General features: G+C 42.5%; 1 protein-coding gene and 1 non-coding gene across 3 annotated transcripts in view; both read right to left on the bottom strand.

The window, feature by feature from the left end:
- The window catches only part of Ets96b (Ets96B), a 104,631-nt gene that overhangs the window by 33,887 nt on the left and 53,143 nt on the right, over positions 1 to 17,601 (bottom strand). Inside the window, exon 1 of one of the 2 annotated variants that reach the window (XM_071709316.1) lies at positions 4,135 to 4,191. The exons of the other annotated variant lie outside the window; for it this stretch is intronic. The gene's annotated coding sequence lies outside the window, so the exon portion shown is untranslated. Of the gene's footprint in view, positions 1 to 4,134; positions 4,192 to 17,601 lie in introns of those variants that run through there. 2 annotated transcript variants of the gene reach the window in all.
- Positions 5,031 to 5,102, bottom strand: Trnah-gug (transfer RNA histidin (anticodon GUG)). The gene has a single exon. It is a non-coding gene; the product is annotated as a tRNA-His (tRNA).

Below are 17,601 nucleotides of genomic sequence, written 5' to 3'. Positions count from 1 at the left end.
GACGCTTTTCATTCCAAATAGTTACACAGAAGCGTTGCGAATCCGTTCTTGCGGACGTAAACAATATACAAGATATTTTTACATGGACAACATGAATTCGGGGCAAAAACAGGCGCAGAAGAACAGGGAAGAGAGTCGAGTGAATGAACCTGCTCTCGAGTGACCGTCGTGCAAAATCCCGTTGGATCTCACTTTCGTTTTATCGAGAGTGATGGTCCGCATGCGGCCGTATTATTTATGTACGCCGCGTACAGTGAAAAAGGACGAAATTCATTAATGGACATGTTCCCGCCTACTCGTCGTCTTGTAAGATTCTCAAAGTGGACTTCTGAATCGTCGTAAATATCGCAGACTTATTTACGTTTCCTTGTTACAACGACCTCATCGTATCAAAATATACCGACACATCGCCTTAAATTTAACCATTATTGATACTTGTTGTGACTTATTTACATTTATCTTTGCAGATAAAATTAATCGGATGTGTAAAGATTCATAAACAAGTTCGAGTTGCTTCTGGCGCCTACATTAATTAATCCCTTTTGCAGAAGATACGAGTTTGTTTTCTGAATAAAAAGACTGTGCATTTCAATTAAAGTCAGAATTTTTTTTATGCCTCGAATAACGCGCTAGAGGATTATTAACAAATATAAAAAGGTACGACAAAAACTGATTACTTATATATTCTTCTTCTTCTTCTTCTTCTTCGTGAAATATTCAGATAAAATCGGAACGACAAATATTATACACAGTCGTGGTCGAGGCATTCGACGATTACCGTGAAGGATACTGGCCCTGATAATAATCAGCGGTGAATCGAATCCGTCGAAATGTTTTGACCACAGCATTTAAATCGGCCGCTTGTTCGACTGCTGTCTAACGACTGCTATATAAACAGGATTGATCCGCTAACGAGCTGGCTTTTTCGCTCGTTGACGTCATTAAGTCGAACGATTTAATTAAGCGCGATGCTGATCGATAATTTCACTACGTTTACACTTCTTTTATTTCGGGAGCGTCTGATATACTCTCTCTCGCGGGGCAGAATTTTCCCCTTTAAAAATGAGATTCTCGATCAATGCCGGCAGTTCCCTGAACGATTATCATTATCGATGATGGTTTAGCGATACCGATAATGGGGCGCCACAAAATGATTTTATAATTCTAGCGATTTTACTATAGATAATTTAGCTCTCGAATCGCGGAAAATTGATAAAAGCCGCGACGCATCGTTCCCATTAACGCGCGATCCTAACCAACTTTGCTGTTGTCTAATAATGAGAACCGCTGCTCGAATCCCTATAACGACCTGCTGCATGTAGTTTACATTTTAACTAGCGCGATAATGACCGGCATCGTCGTTCTGGCATGCGCCGTCGTTGATTCATGATGGAATAATTACGCTCGCGAAGAAGTTTCGCGCTTCTCGCTCGAGGAAAATTCTCGTGTACAAAAGTCGCGCTAGTTTTCATTACGTAACGATACGTGAACACGAGAATGAGATTAAATTATTAAAGCAGAATTCATATTAATGATTTTAATAATGTGTAATAATTCCTTCGTTACCATTTCTATTTCGATTTATGCTCGATCTGTGCTCGATTACTTGCTCTCGGCTTATTGCTGCAGGAATCGTCGGAAAACTTGTCTGTTTAACGACTAGGAAGAAATGAATCTTTATGCATCCCTGCGGATGCATCCGGTTCTTCCAGATTCTACGGAGCGAACCCCTCGTGCACGCGGGGCACGCGGAACCTCTCGTGCGCTGCTCCTAGACTCGGAAAATAAAAAAAAACGAGAGGGGAGGTTCGAAAAGGATACCGCCGACGCGCAGCGAGTTATGGTGAATCCTTTCCCGCTCTCGTGACAAAAAGTAATATTTATGCGACGGATATTTGTCTCGCTGACAGACGTTTCTCTCACCGCGCACCGGTAAATTTACTACGGACCTGCAGTCCTTAAATTTCGATCCACGCGAGTGATAGACGAGAATTTTTCCGAGGAAATGTTAGCTCCAAGTCGGAGGAATCAATCATTTACATAGAGCCATAAATTATGAAAGAGCTGCATTGTAAAATAATTATAATAGCTCCGTTACACTTGTTCATTATGCGCATAATATATCTTCCTTTCAACATTCCATATGGAACTATAAATCTTTTGTCTAATCAGTGAAAGTGTCGCATTTATCTTTTTCCTTTTCGGTTAGCCGAAATTTCACTCAAAGGAATCGTTTAAATATTAAATCTCTTGATGTTCATAATAATTGAGAACGTTTTAACGAGAATTTTTCAGTGTAGTAGCACGGATCGCGAATAAAGAGTTTGAGCTTGATCTGAAAACTTATGTTTAAGATCCTACGTGAATGACTTCGCATTGCGAAAGATGAGGCGACCTCGAGAACCGGCTTAGTGCGATAATTTAATTGCCAGGAAAAATCAATCAAATTAAATCGAAGCTTAAGTCAAGCTTAAGCATACTTGTCTTCATTTTCCACGATGATTAAAAGAGGAAAGAAGTCGCATTGAAGGCAACGCGTGAATAGCGTTGCTAACTGTTCTCTCCTCTCAGCGAACATTATCTCGAAACGCGTCGCGTAATTACAACCTCGGCTTATCGACTCGTACGCTCGTTTACATGCTCCTTAAAGCTGTAACAAATTTGCGCGTATCGTAAAATCATAAAATGCACGGAGAACGCGCGGTCGTAACTTCGGCATTTGATTTTCTGGTATCTCAATTCACGTGCCACTATCTTCATTATGACTTCTTGTTACGTAAAAAGAGATTTTGTTACTATACGAATTTTCCTGAGCAGAGCGTTTCAAACAGCAAACCCTAAATTCGTCAGATAAGTTTGTTTATCTAGATTCTAGAATATCTGACATATGATATCGATTTTTTTCTGAGATAACGATATCGACACCTTTTCACAACTTTCAGGTGCCGAGAGAGATATGATGAACTACGATCTAGACATATTTACTGATCAAATTTATAGACACTAACAAAGAATAATCAAATGTGTTTTCGCGGTTATTAAAGCGATCTGACGATTTAGTAGACACGAGCCAATAAATTCGAGCCCTCGTCGAATCGCCTTCTCCTCCGCATCCCCTCGTCAATCTTATAATTAGATCACCAAGCTCATGTACGCACGACGTAGGAAACGTTAACATAATTATAGGAGATACAATGTTGGAAGTCGACTCCGTCTCGCGTCTACCTCGATTTACATTCGAGCACGCATCGTTATATGTGCAGCGCAATTGGTTTATTTATGTTTCGACAACTATAACTAGCATTTTACGCTTTTGTAATTTCAGCCAGACCTGTCAGCTTGACATAAAATTTAGTCTTGTGCAAGTAATTACATTTATATAAAGTGAGCGAAAAGACTGCTAGAAATGTAATAGGCTTTAGTTACTTTAACAAGTTTCAACAGATTAGATTGGGCAACAGATAAGTAAGTCCTTCGAAAGAATATCTCTATCTCGTATGACAGATAAGTAACTCGAAAATAAGTTCTAAATTAAAATCGCATACATCGGCGACCGGTTTACAACCTTCTATGCCACCGGTGCCATCGCGATTTCGATCGCGATGAAGTATGAAAAAGACAGTAAGAATATCTTGGCACGGCCGGGTAGCGGCGCGACAAGACTGAAAATCGAATTCTACGAGATAATAATGTATATTAGCAGCGCGTGAACCAAGACGATGGAGTCCTGCCAAGAAACACACCTTAATGCCCGTATTATATGCACGTACTTATACACGAAGGAGCCGACGGCCAAAAAGTCCGTTCAATCTTCTTTTCTCGTGGCGCACAATGCGATGTTTCGGGGGAAACATAATATTTGAATAGACTGAAGAATATTCGGTCAGTTGGCGCGAATTTGAAAGCTGAAATGAACAACGAAAACTCGAACGGACATTCTTGGTACAATATATTATATTACATCATAATTAACTGCGCAAAAATTAGATGCACTTTCACTTGTTAGTAAAATTTTAAATAAATCTGCGACATGTGTGCAGATAATGCTTTGGCGAGAAAAAGGCCATATATGAAAAAAGATATGAAACAGCTTACGGACACTATCAGACAAGCGAGAAAGTTTAATGAACTTACTGTCACGGGTTATCTGCGACACGCTCGAAACGACCAGTCACTTTCCTTTCGACACGGACGCAATGGAACAACTGATGGAACAACTGATAACCTACAAGACCTCGAAAGACTAGCTACCTTGTGAAAAGCAAATATTGGACTTAACTGATTTATCACGCTGCACGACCTACGACAACATGCGTTATCCGAATCGTGTAGAGTATCTCTATGTACATATACCTATATATGTTTTCTTCAGATTGAATTGAGAAATTTCTCACCTCGTACACGCTTTCATAGACAATCATTTATATGAAAAATGGATGCATTTCAGCCTCAAATTATTCGAATATAATTATCAGCCAAATATATCGCATCCCTAGAAGAATATGGTCACAACTCAAAAATTCGCAATTTTCAGGAGAGAGGAAAAACTAATTTAATTCAATTTTTTGAGTTGTGAGATAACTAACAATTATACAATTATACGATATTTTGTTACAATGAAACTTATATTGTTTCTTGAAGAGGTCTGGTGTGATTCACTTGTCAATTCACTTATGACACCATTCATCCAGCGACCTCAACATAACCGGTTTAAAAAAATAACGACACTTCTGCCCCGTGCAGTGGATTTCGCATATAAACTTGTGCCACTATTACAGCACGTAAGTAACATTTTAGGCGTAACTTCTTATAAGCTTAACTCAAAATAGCAATTTTTTTAATTGTGATAGTATTCTTCTAGAGGGTGCGATATATGTTATAAAAATAAATCATAGACCACTTTCCTGACCTATAAAATTCCAAATGAGCTACCCGACGAATATTCACGCTTTAAGGTAGCATTAGTCTTCTATTCCCGAAAAGAATAACAAAAAGAAATCCTCCCCGTTTGCGAGATGCATCCGAGACATTGCCGTGACCAGGATTCGAACCTGGGTTACTACGGCCACAACGTAGGGTCCTAACCACTAGACGATCACGGCTACTCGAGGATTCATGAATGATCGATAGAACTTCGTTGATCCATCATAACGTTGATCCGCTTGATCGCTCGAGCGCGAAGACGCGGCTGCGGCTACGCGCTGCAGTTGTATAGCTTCGAGTCACGCCATCGCGCGACGAGCGAGATTGAAGAGAGTCTAGAACATTTGTGATTGCAAATATGGTACGCTTTGAAAATTGTCAAATTGATCCTCAAAGTCCATCTAATAAATTATATCACTTGTCTTGAGATTGTTTTCTGGTATTCTTCAGCGGAAACGCAAGTAGAAGTACCTATAGACGTAACACGCATTTCGTTTTGCTAATTAAAATCGTGGAATTCGCGTTAACGGCCGCGGGGATTGATTTACAGCTAATTTCTTCCGTTTCTTCGCGGTTTCTGAGATGTAAATAGTCGTACAACAATGGGGTATGACCGACATATGTGAGCGAATTGGTCATCGTAGATGTTTTCTAGTCTCGTTGCTCGCTTTCGCTCGAGCGGCTTTTGCCGGGCTTACCTGCAAGCGGCTTCCCGGATTTCCTAGCAATTAGCGGCATAATACCGTCAAGGAAACGAGATTTTACGAGCCGACCGCAGCTACTTTTGCGCTATACTCTCGGACCGAATCGTTCATCGTGTTTTATTATTTTCAGCTTGACGTCAGTCTTCGTGCGAGTCCAGTAGCATTAGTTGCTTGATGTGATTAATATTGGCCGTACACGGAGTGTAAATTATATAAAGGAATGTGGCTCGCATGCCATAAATTAGATATGTCAAGAAATGTCGAAGAAGTCCGCTTCCTTAAACCTTTTCTCTCGTTTTATTGCTAATTCTAAACCAGCAGAAATGAATAATGTGATTGTGACACGTTAAGCTGTCGTCTATTTTGAACTAGGATCATATCGTCATGGCTATCCGGATCTTCTCAGCTCGGGCTTAATGCAGAAACGCGATCACGCTTTCATCCGGAAGCTCGTCCCCGTAGGTGTCGCGTGTACGAGGAAGATAAAAAAGTGCTGGGATGGAAGGCGATATCCTTCGGCAACATCCCGGAAGCGTGCACGCCAGACGAGCACGTCGAATCGACTCGCGGAACGTACGGATTCGTTCGCGGCCAGAATAGACACTCGTTTACATTTCGACGCTGTATGTTATTCGCGGAATTCGGCCTTAATTTCGGAGAATAAATATCTTGATAATGAAAAGCTAATCGAATTTCTAGAAGAGTAAATTATAAAGAAAATAAAAAAAGACAACTAACGACGATTTGTCGTTAGGACGAAGATCGGGAATTTTTTCAGGGACATCGTGGACATTTTAAAACAAATTGTTAACACGTCGAGAAGGATGTAGACCAAGCCTACCGATCGCACGCGCGATCCTCGAGATTATCCAGGAGCGGCTTATCGTGCGTGCATACGTGCGTAAGTGCGTGCGAGTGCGTGCGCGTGTACGCGGTGTGCACGCGCGCTATGTTATTATATTTTGTCGGTCGTGCCAGATGCCGGGGCTGGCCCTTGCCACTGGTTACTTCTGGTTTCATATTCCGGCGCGGTGTATTTTTGGAGCACGCCGCGCGCGCTGCTGTACCTCGTTCTCGCGTGAGAAAAAAGAAGGGTTGAGAAAAGGGAGGGAAGTCGAATTTGTTACTGGGGAGCACGCTAAGAAAGCAGCGTGCCACGGATACGCAAAAAGTGGAGTCTGCATTTTACGGAGTCTATTACAACGAGGAGCGCGCGAGAACCGTTATCGTTAGCGTGTCACGAGATTATAACGTGTCGGACAATTATTTCGTCGTATCCAAGATATGCAGAATATGTGTTTCATACTGACAATACCAATAAAAAATATCGCAACATTTTCAAACGTTTTCAATTACAATTCAGTTTTCTGGTCTATTTTAGAAGGCTCAAAAACGTAATTTCAATCTGTACCAGTTTATTATATACTTAATAACTAGTTTTTTAAATATTACACTGTTGAAAACAGAGGTCCTGTGTGTTAAAAAAAGTCCTTGTTAAAATTTTTGTGTAAAATAATCAACACATACGTGTGTAGATTTAACATATGCCTGCTATGTTAATTGAATTTTACAAATTCAAAATGTAAAATAATAATTAAAATAACTTAAAAAATATGTTAAAGTAACACAATTTGAACGTATTTATTAAATGTGTTAAAATTTACAGAAAAAGAATGTTGATTTTACTCTATAAAAGAAGTAGGAATAAAAATTTACAGAAATAGAGTGTTGATTTTATCTTACAATCTCAACTTTAACATAAAAGTTATGTTAATTGTACACATAATTAACTTCATATTACGATTAGAATTACATTTCCTTTCTGTTGAAATATTTTAACATAATATCAGTGTTACCACTTAACACATCCATATTATGTTAAATTAACACAAAAATTTGAGTGGACCGTTTTGGACATGTGATTTATGTTATATTTAACGCGTAAAAGAGTCACGGTCGGTCTCGCTCCGCGTATACTTGGCGCGAGACACTACCGTGTCTCTTGACACAAATTTTCCAACAGTGTATGTTTCTCTACTGATAACTAATAAAACAATAACTAATAAACTGTTATTATGAAAATAACTCTTCTCAAAAGTTGCAATCTTGCAATTACTTTTTATTAGTGTCGTCGGAGTATCCATTCTGTCCACACCTAAATGATTAAATTGACGTTAGATATGACAAAGTAGAACTCTGTGATCCCAGATCAATACACCCGTAATACGCGGCACTTCGATCTTATTGATCTATTTTCCAATTGAAGGAAGATCGAGCCCGAGCCCCACTCGATCAAGCCCTCCGCCCCGGAGTGACGGACTCAGCCGTGACAGCGCGTTTAGCCGTGGCACGCGCGAAACAGTGACCACGTGTACACTGCCGACAGGCGAGATGTAAACGCGAGATGTAAACGAGTATCTGCCAGGCCGGAAAAAGCTCGGTCTGCGATCGCGACACCGATTCGAGGCCACCGGCGAACAAACTCGTTCCGAAAAATAAAATCCTACATAACCGGCTCGCAAACCGGATATCGTGACGAATAAAGATACTACTTAAATCTCTGTCAGCAAATAATTTCATACTAATCGATGAATAATTGGGCACTTGATACCGCCACAGTAAAGCCCAGTTCTCGTTCGAGTTTTCACTTCGCGAGGCTGTCGCGATCGATTTTGACGAGTGCCTCTTTCGGTCGAACGACCGAGGGGAACGTTGGAAAAATTTGTAAAGGCTCGTGCGAGTTTCGAGAGATGACTACGTCTGATTTCTACGATACCCGCATCTCACAATCCGCCCCTCATGGTACATATTTATTTATCTCGAGTGCGCGCGGGCCTCATCGTCCAATTTGCGAATATCTGCCGTGACCGGGCATGGAACCGTTTCGCTCGTTAATGCTGGTTACGTCACGGGAGATATATCCATATTAACCTCCTTTCGAAGAGCTGGCGGTAAAGACTGAAGGATAATTTTTGCACGGAGACATTACGAGACAGACAGATGAGCCGCTCGAGGTCACGTCGAACCGTGAAAACGTGTAATTTATGCACCATCGACGCAACCGAGGCGAGCAATAATTACGCTCTGTTTGCTTATCGATTGGCCATCGTACATTAATAGACGGTGATTACATTATAATTATTAGCAGCGTAACTTTATAATTTTTCTAATAAATAATGCTTCCTTTGGATAGTTTATATCGCGGGAACATTTTTAGTAGAATATAAGCGTGAAAACGCGATACTAAAAATTGCAAGGACTAAGATACGCATCCAAAAGCTAAAAAATATCATAACGTAAAATATCAGAAAATAAAATATAAACCACAATTCCACCGACGATAATTCTTCTTTCGAGCCGAACGCAACGACGAGAGCATACGAGAGCGTACGAGAGCGCAGAACTAAGCACGAGCATTATTCTATTCCCTCTACAATGCGAGTCAAGTCGCGTTCGGTACCGCGTCGATTGCCAATTGTTTCTCCTTTTCAGGAAATATCTAGCTCGTATCTAGCCTGTACGAGGTCAAGGGTCGTCGACCTCGTGTCCAGAAAGCTCGTACGTAACGTGTTACTGGTAGACGCACTGGTCAGTGACGGTCATTATGTTAACTGGCAATCACGGTAATGCTGTCATCAGCATCCGTACTCTTACGGCAATAACTATAATGCAGCCATTGTGGGCACTCCCGCGTAATCCGGGCATTATAGTTAGGCGAGTTTTCATTGATCACTACCGGGTATCCGAATGCGTTACGTTAATTTTTACACAGAATCGACTGCCCGCGAATAAAAAATTGAACGATACTTACAATTAATGGCCAAAAGTCCATTTTGACACCTTAATTGTTATTTAATTGCGGCAAATGCCAAAATAATTTTCACGCAAGATAATCCTGTCTTTGCAAGCTTCGATAATCTGCAGAGTTCAAAAGCCTCGAACTCCTGACGTAAAGACGACGTTAGCTTTTGACTTGGTACATTACATATTTTTGTCTTCAAATAAAAATTCGATTGCGGTCTCACCATGCAATGCATATAAAGATATATGCAGCGAAGAGACTTACCGGGCCGGCGCGGCGATGCGACGTTTGCGCGCTTCTCGCTTGATGCACGCCACGTCCGCGGCTTCCCCGTCGCCGTCATTATCATCCGCGATGCATCCTGCTGAGCTCGCTATAGGCGAGGCGCGTAACTGTTCTCCTTTCGGGTACCGGGGGCTGCGGGCAAGAAAAATACTGTTATTTGTTCGCCATTAGACGGCCGGTGACGGACATCGGCGGACTTGGCCGGTCGACGTGTACGGCATAAATAGCGCGCTCGTGACAACGCCGGTTAATTAGCCCGACACCTGTAATTAACCCATCGAGCTTGATCGCGGGCGGTCCGATTAGCGGGGGCGCAGGTCGCTCGCGCGACAAGATCATCGCGCAAAATTAATTCTCGAAAAAAATCCTGCTTAAATTATCGTACAATTATTGCGCCGTATCGCGACACTGACGATCTCGTCGGGAAAATTATTACATCGCTGAATTTGGTCCGTTTCCTCGCACGTGTCGCTTGCGTTCTCTCGCCGCACCACGCGCGTCACGCGACGCTTTTTGACGTCATTTCTCGGTGAAATAAACAAGTGCCTGTTCGCCCGTGAGATCGCACATTCGCCGATCCATAATTGTCCACGGCCGCTTGAATCGTATATTTCCGAAATACCAAAATTAAATATATTAAATATCGCGTCTACGAGAAGCGAGATTATTAGAGCGAATAAGATCCATTAAAAAATATATGTCGCAATTAAATGTGATAATTTTTAATTGATATCGCGTATTCGGGACGTTATAAAGCCAGGTAAGAATTGGCAGAAGGATTTCATCGTTCTATCGTTGCCAAATAACGCACGCCGAACACGCGCGCACAAGCGGTAGAAAGGCACATCGCTTCCGGTAGTGGGACCGATCGCATCCGGTGATGGCTGCGCGTATTACGTACGGTCGCAACGTGTTACGAATCACGGCGCGGTCCTTTTAAAGCAACCGCGCCGCGCGCCGCCACGGCGGCGCGGCGGGAAGCGTTTTTACGATCGCACGAGGGAGAAGATACGTCTCTTAATTATTACCTTAAGCACGTTGAAGACGTTATTGCATGACGCTAATTGCCAATTTAATGACGAAGATTGAGAAGTCGCGGCCGGAGATGACGGCCGAACGGCGAATTTCGTGCTAGGGAACACTTTCGGATTGATCCAAGGTTGAAACGCGTAATGTATTAAGTCAAGATCGGACTGTATACGCGATTCGTACCGTGATTACCCAAGCGGCATAATCGCTCGGTTGTTCGAGAATTTATACGCTCCGCGCGAGAATCCGAGGATTGCGCGCTTGTTTCCCTTCCCGAAATACGACGCGAGAAGCGCGCGCATTGCAGCTGCGACCGCTTTGCGAAAGCTCGCGAGCGAACACGCTCGCGCGAATAAAAGTAACGAGGGGGAGGGAGATTCCATCGTCCGTCATCTCGAGTAAATCGTCGCGATGCGAGCAGCGCTCTCGCCGCACCACCCATTTCTCTCCATCCCGAAAATATATATCGCGTGTCAAAATAGCGACGGGGCTCGGGTAACGTGCGCGTTGTCGCGCGCACCCTCCGCTGAGATTAATCATCGTTAAGAGACCGCGAACAACGAGGGCACTCGTCTCGCGACGTGGCGATGTTCACGAATCGTAAACGAAATTGAGCAAGAATTCCAGACATCAACGATTCTTGCTGCCTTCGATCCTATCGCGGCCTGTACCTACAAGGTACACGTTTCCGAGATATGCGGAACGATGTAGATAAAATGAATTGTTCCGCTTTGGGACAGTGCTGTATATACTACAAGGTGCGCGATGTATGCGGAACGATGTAGATAGAAGGAATTAATCCGTTTTGGGACAGGATTCATATTATATAGCATTGTAATCCCGCCCCATTTCATTATAATTAAAAAGCAATTTTTATTATAATGAAATTTTATATTCAGGTGAGTAACACATTATTTCGGACGCTCGCGGAGCATCATAAGTCACTCTTAGATTGCACAGGTAGGACTAAAACTACGTCGCCGTGAAGCCCGCTATCGTGATATAACTGTTTACGTCCGGCCATGTAGTTAATAAAGAGACTTATCGGGATATCTATATCTTTCTCTCTCTCTCTCTCTCTCTCTCTCTCTCTCTCTCTCTCTCTCTCTCTCTCTCTCTCTCTCTCTCTCTCTCTCTCTCTCTCTCTCTCTCTCTCTCTCTCTCTCTCTCTCTCTCTCTCTCTCTTCAAGTCGAGAGATAAATTGAATGATAGAACGTCTCCCTGGTTCTTTTGTTATCTAACTGCATTAGGTACTGCTATAAATATATTACATTTGGGGTTCTTGACAACCTCCGAGGATCCTGTCGCAACCTCGAGTGGAAAGGAGGACGCTTTATCACGAAGAAGACCAATAATCGCTGCTCATAAATAACGCGACGGCTACTTTCGTCCCATTGCAGCACGAATTGCAACTTTGAAATCGCACCTCTTTCATTGATTTCTTTTTTTCTTTATACGCACCATTGATTCTTGTCCTGCGAGCGACATCTCGTTCGAATGCGACGCTCGAAAATGATCCCGATACACGGCATCCCCATGGGCTTTCGCTTTCAGGTCTCCCGCGGTTCTCATCGTAAAAAGTTATATTTAATCTCGCGCTACCGGGGCCCGTCGAGGCTTTACGATTCCCTGCGGCCATTCGATTTGGCGCTTTACGAGCGTTCGGCGGTCGGCACGGTGAATCCGCCGCCTTGCGGCTGGCTTCTCCCGCGTATCTCGACATAACAGACACCACACAGACACATCTGTGTCCTCGCCGAGAACGCGAACGATCCCTCTTTCTAATCGCTGCTCCTGCTAAGTCTGCACGCATAGCCACGAAGAATCGCCTCGTTATCGCGAAACATTGGCGAAGACCGAAACAAATCCCATCATAGATGCGGAATAAACCGGTTTTAGGCGCGTGTCTCAACGATACACTCGCCTCTAAATTCCCGCGATGCACCTTCGTCGTATTATTCTCCGATAGGGAGACTTCGTTCCCTTTTCAAACTGTCGCGTCGTCGGGGAAGCGATCGGGATTTCGGTTACCTATGCGAGATACGTTCGCGATAGTGTCGATGGAAGCGACGCTTAAAACGATGAATCAGCTTACGCTGATTCACGAACTGATCCTCTGAACAAAAAAAATGTACCATCTATCGCGATAAATTTATGATATTTGATCAAATCGAAAGGCCATGTGTTATAGTTACTATAAGATACATCCATCTGGTTTATATGTGCGGTTCATGATTTCTGGTTTCAGTCTCTCCGTCCCTTTTTCTAATAAGTTTCCTTTTCGGCCATTTTCGCGGCCGCCTCTTATTATCATGTGTTTTATAGAATCTTAACGTTCTTTAAAAAGAAGCAGAAAACAGTAGGGCGGTAATCCAACGCAACCATTACCAACGAAATTCAGGGCCCAAATTATGGCAATCGAGCCGACATGCTAATATTTCGGCGCCTCGCAGGTTGCACGAGAAGAAGAGGGATGGAATCAATAAAACGTTATCGGAACCGGCATTTAGGACAGGCTCCCGTGATCGACGATTGATCGCGGGCTGGATATAACGACCCTTAAAATCTCGTCCTTTCTTACATATTCATCGGAAGACGTGTCGCCACGACGCGCTTCATTTACGTTTACGCAAATCTATTCTCGCCGCTCTTTCCTTTTCCCTTTTATTCTCGCGTCGCATTTTTTCAGGAACGAAATGACGCCGATCTCGCGTCCATCAAAGTTCGAAAGTTTTCGGAGAAAGCATTTTACGAATGCAATCCGCTCGTTTAACAGCGTAACAACGAACAGCAGCGGGAGCTAGAGCGCGGTGAACGAGAAGAGGGCAAGGGTAGAAGCAAAAGAAAGGATTAGAAGGCTGTCGAAGAAGGGGATGCATAGGAATGGAACGCGATGAAAATACGCCTGCCGTTAACGAGAATGCTGCAAGAAAAGTGAACAATATAATATGTATCTTTTCGTAAAAATATTAATTTTCGTCAACACTATTAATAGATTGATAAACAAGTAAATAAATAACGTCGAGAGCGCGGATTCGATCGAAAATGTATTGGTTCAGTGTGATTTAAGATTGTCGAACGAATTTTATGCGGGATAATATTTTGACGAAAAGTACATATTATATTGCTCACTTTTCTTACAGCACCCTCGTGGAAGGCAGGCGTATTTTCGTCACGTTCCATTCCTATGCATCCCCTTCTTCGACGGCCTCCTAATCCTTTCTTTTGCTTCTACCCTTTCTCCACGTTCACCGCGCTCTAGCTCCCGCTGCTGTTCGCTGTTACGCTGTTAAACGAGCGGATCGCCAGTAGCTATCGGTGCGAGCGCATCTGGAAGGAATAAAGTACACGTTACGAAGGGTAAGCAAGCGGTCGTGCAAGCAACGTTGTAAGCCGGGTAACGTAGACTGCATAAGTAATAGAGCCCAAGGGAACCGGGCTACCTATTCGTCGGGATCGTTCGCGACGCACGAACGCAGAGAATCGAGAGGAATCGAAGAAGTCAAGAGACAGGCCCATTCTCTGATAGATACGATATATCGATGTCTTCTCCAACAGTAAGTCTAATCGCGATTTCATCGCGATTTTGCTGCGATATTCAATCTAAGTCTTTCACGCGAGCTGTTTCAGCAAAAAGAATACAAAGTTCAACTCGCCGCACTGATACGATCGAAATAAAGTTAACATAGAAGAATTATAATTTACTCTCATTTGTTATTAGCATGGAATTATTTATAACACGAAATTAAGTTTATCAGAAAACAAGCGACGCTGCGTGTATCATGCGCGAAGAGTGAACGTGATAAGATCGATTTATAAGCGGCTACGTGCGTATTAGCGGCTGCGAGATGCGCAATTACATCCAATTTGTGTTAATGACTGTATTTCGGGCAACACGGCACTTCAATGTTGTATACATATTATATAGAATATATAAATAAAATATTTTTCATAATACGTCAGCAAAATTTTAATGTTGCGGGCATATATGTATTAAATATGTGTTGATGTGTTTTATTATTTAATGTAAAGCAAAAAATTAAAATAAATAAGAAAATGATAGCTACGCGCTACCGCGCTTTTTATCAACTCTAAAGAGTCTAAAGGACCATTAGCCGACACTTCCATAAATATTTGATGTCATCACTTTTAACGCAAAACAAAGTTAATATAAGAAAAAGATAATATTTAAGTGTTCTGATTTTGATCAAAATAAAAAAAAACCATAACCAGTTTCCGTATAACAAAAATATGAAATAGGCACTCCGTATAGTAGCCTTATTTCCTAATTAAATTAATTAATTAAGTTGAGAATCTGTGCCAGAAATTTTAGAATTTTTTTAAAGAACTCTGTCAATTATATCAATATTTTGAAAGAAAAGTGTTGATTTTACAAAGATTGGTCAAATCTAATTAGACGGGCACAATTTATGGAGTCTTCAAGAAGTTTAGGCCTTGATAAGGAGTGAATTCTTGAATGTTCTGGCTATCCTCGGCAAGTCAGAACGATACGGCCTAAAGAAATGGACTTTAATGCGTCGTATATTAATGTCATGAGAAATAATGGGGTTTCACGATGCGCCTTGCCGATGCAAATTGCGGACCGCGTCGATTTATGAGGCGAACAGTAATTTCCACCATATTAGTTGGAGCTCGGCGCGCTTCAGATCTACGTCTTCCTAGTACCCCATTCCTAGAGAACGCGATGTACGCAATACGCTTTATTCCGGTGTTCCGGTGTTCTAGCCAACGCGCCTTATAGCGGGTAGAGTTATAGCGTATTTCCGACCGGCGAAGGGATGCGGAGCGATATAAAACGCGAATTCCGAGAATCGGATGCGCACGCGGAACGCACTTCCGATCGCTTCAAAAAATGCCGTTTTGTTACATTTACGACGTTACCGCGAAATGAAGACTAATCGATACGTCGATGTGATCAATAGACAACAAGTAAAAGTCTACGAGAGATGTGGGCAGGGCAAATCTCGATGCCGCGCGACTTGTCCCTCCATGTATTATTCATCATGTCTCATTGACGTTGTCCTCCCTTCGGGAAAAATGTCAAATGTTAATTAAGCTATTATCGCAGGGTACTCTGACGATAGATAAACGGAAATAGCGATCATTAGTAGAAAATTATTTAATAGCCGACTACGCTGGCCTCTACATAGAAAAAAAGGTCATATTTAATAAGATATTTAAGCGGGAGAAGGATAATAAGAATAATCGGATATTAGTAAATCACATTAATTAATTAAATCACGTCAGATAATGTCTACGATCTAGCAGACCGCCGTTTATCTGTGCCGATTAATAAACGGTCGTGTTTAACGGTTGAAGCAAAGGAAAGAGCGAATCTCGAAGGCGCATATTAATCATGTTTTCCTTCCTTCGCGCATGCACCTGCACTCGCGTTGCTGACGGCACATGCTCTCATGTTAATACGAATAACGCGATGCGGAGAATTATGTTAATCACGGACGGAAGGAAGTCATTTACGACGCTCCGTAAAGACACGATTGAAAACGCTCGTAAAGCGCGGCACGGGCGATTTTACGAGAACCGCGGCTTACGGAAGGGCGGCGCAAATACGTCGATAAAACGTAGCCGCGATACGAGCGCTATTTATACGGATCTGTAACAAACCTGTCGCGGACCGACGATAAGAAAGGACGCAGAAGCTTCTATTATATACAAAGTAATTATCGCGCCGAACGGAAACACCGCCGCGTGATGCATAATGCGAGCAATTTTTCAAACCGCGCGCGGTGGAATATGATTGTTTCGGTGAATGATCAGCGTTTACCGGAACGGATATCATAAATTCCACGCCACGCCATTCCGCGATATTCGCGCGTTGTGGAATTGTAACCCAAGTGCCCGGGGTGAACGTCTCTCTTTCGTTTATCGCGCGCGATCTACCTTCTCACAGTGTAACTGCATTTTGTAAATCGATCGACATTCTCTTAGGAACCTATAATTTTCAGGACTATCTATAGGACGGATTTTTTTTTTTCAAACGTTCGCGAGTAATAAGCGCGCTCGCGACGGCCACGACAATAAAGTGCACCACGTTAAACGCGAGCTCGTCGTCGTTAAAGTCGCGCGAACACGGGAATGATAATTCACTTTGCGCCGGTGATTTGCGATCGGTCGTGCGGGAACGAATTTTCGTCATCGTCGTCGTCGTCTTATTTCGTATAACAAAAATTCACGTCCGTAAATCTGTTCGGCGGTGCGTGGTTCATCGGTTGGTGGTGGGACACGTGGTTGCGATGGTAATTTATCGTTAATATATTCGCAATAGAAATCTGCAGTTCCTTCAACGACAAAGCCGACACGCTATTGTTAATTGTAGATTGTGTTTGAGTTAGCGTAGCATGAAACAAGCGACTATGTGACACAATGAAAGAGAAATTGGTTACACCTACGAGTCTATTATCTTCCTGTTTTGAATAATGATGAGAACACATTTTTAATGTATAATATAAAAATGATCAGAGATAAAAAATGGCAGCCTAAGCTTTCGCTATTCTCTTCCCATGTTATAGTGTCAAGTGTCAAGGATTGTGCGCATTTTCTGAAGTAATACGTCGAACGACTAGCGTTTAATAATTTAATTAATAATTTAAGAATGCTTCAGCCACGCGGAATAATTGTATTTACTGGTGTACCTTCTATACATAGCGGTGCACAAAGTTCGCAGCGAGAACTCAAGTACCGGACGCGAACGTAAATCTGGAGCAGCCAACGTGCGACCGATCCACTAAGTACACTCGTAAAATATATGCCGGCGATAATTTATTTTGCGCTAAGTCATCCGGAGATCACTTTCGTGCGTCTCGTTCTCGCATAGT

This window comes from Temnothorax nylanderi, unplaced genomic scaffold (assembly GCF_030848795.1).
Source record: "Temnothorax nylanderi isolate EJ_2023f unplaced genomic scaffold, tnyl_v1.0 TNYL_tig0076_pilon, whole genome shotgun sequence".
NCBI classification, from domain to species: Eukaryota; Metazoa; Arthropoda; class Insecta; order Hymenoptera; family Formicidae; genus Temnothorax; species Temnothorax nylanderi.
Note: the sequence above shows the minus strand (reverse complement) of the source record. Positions and strands in the feature narration are given on the sequence as shown.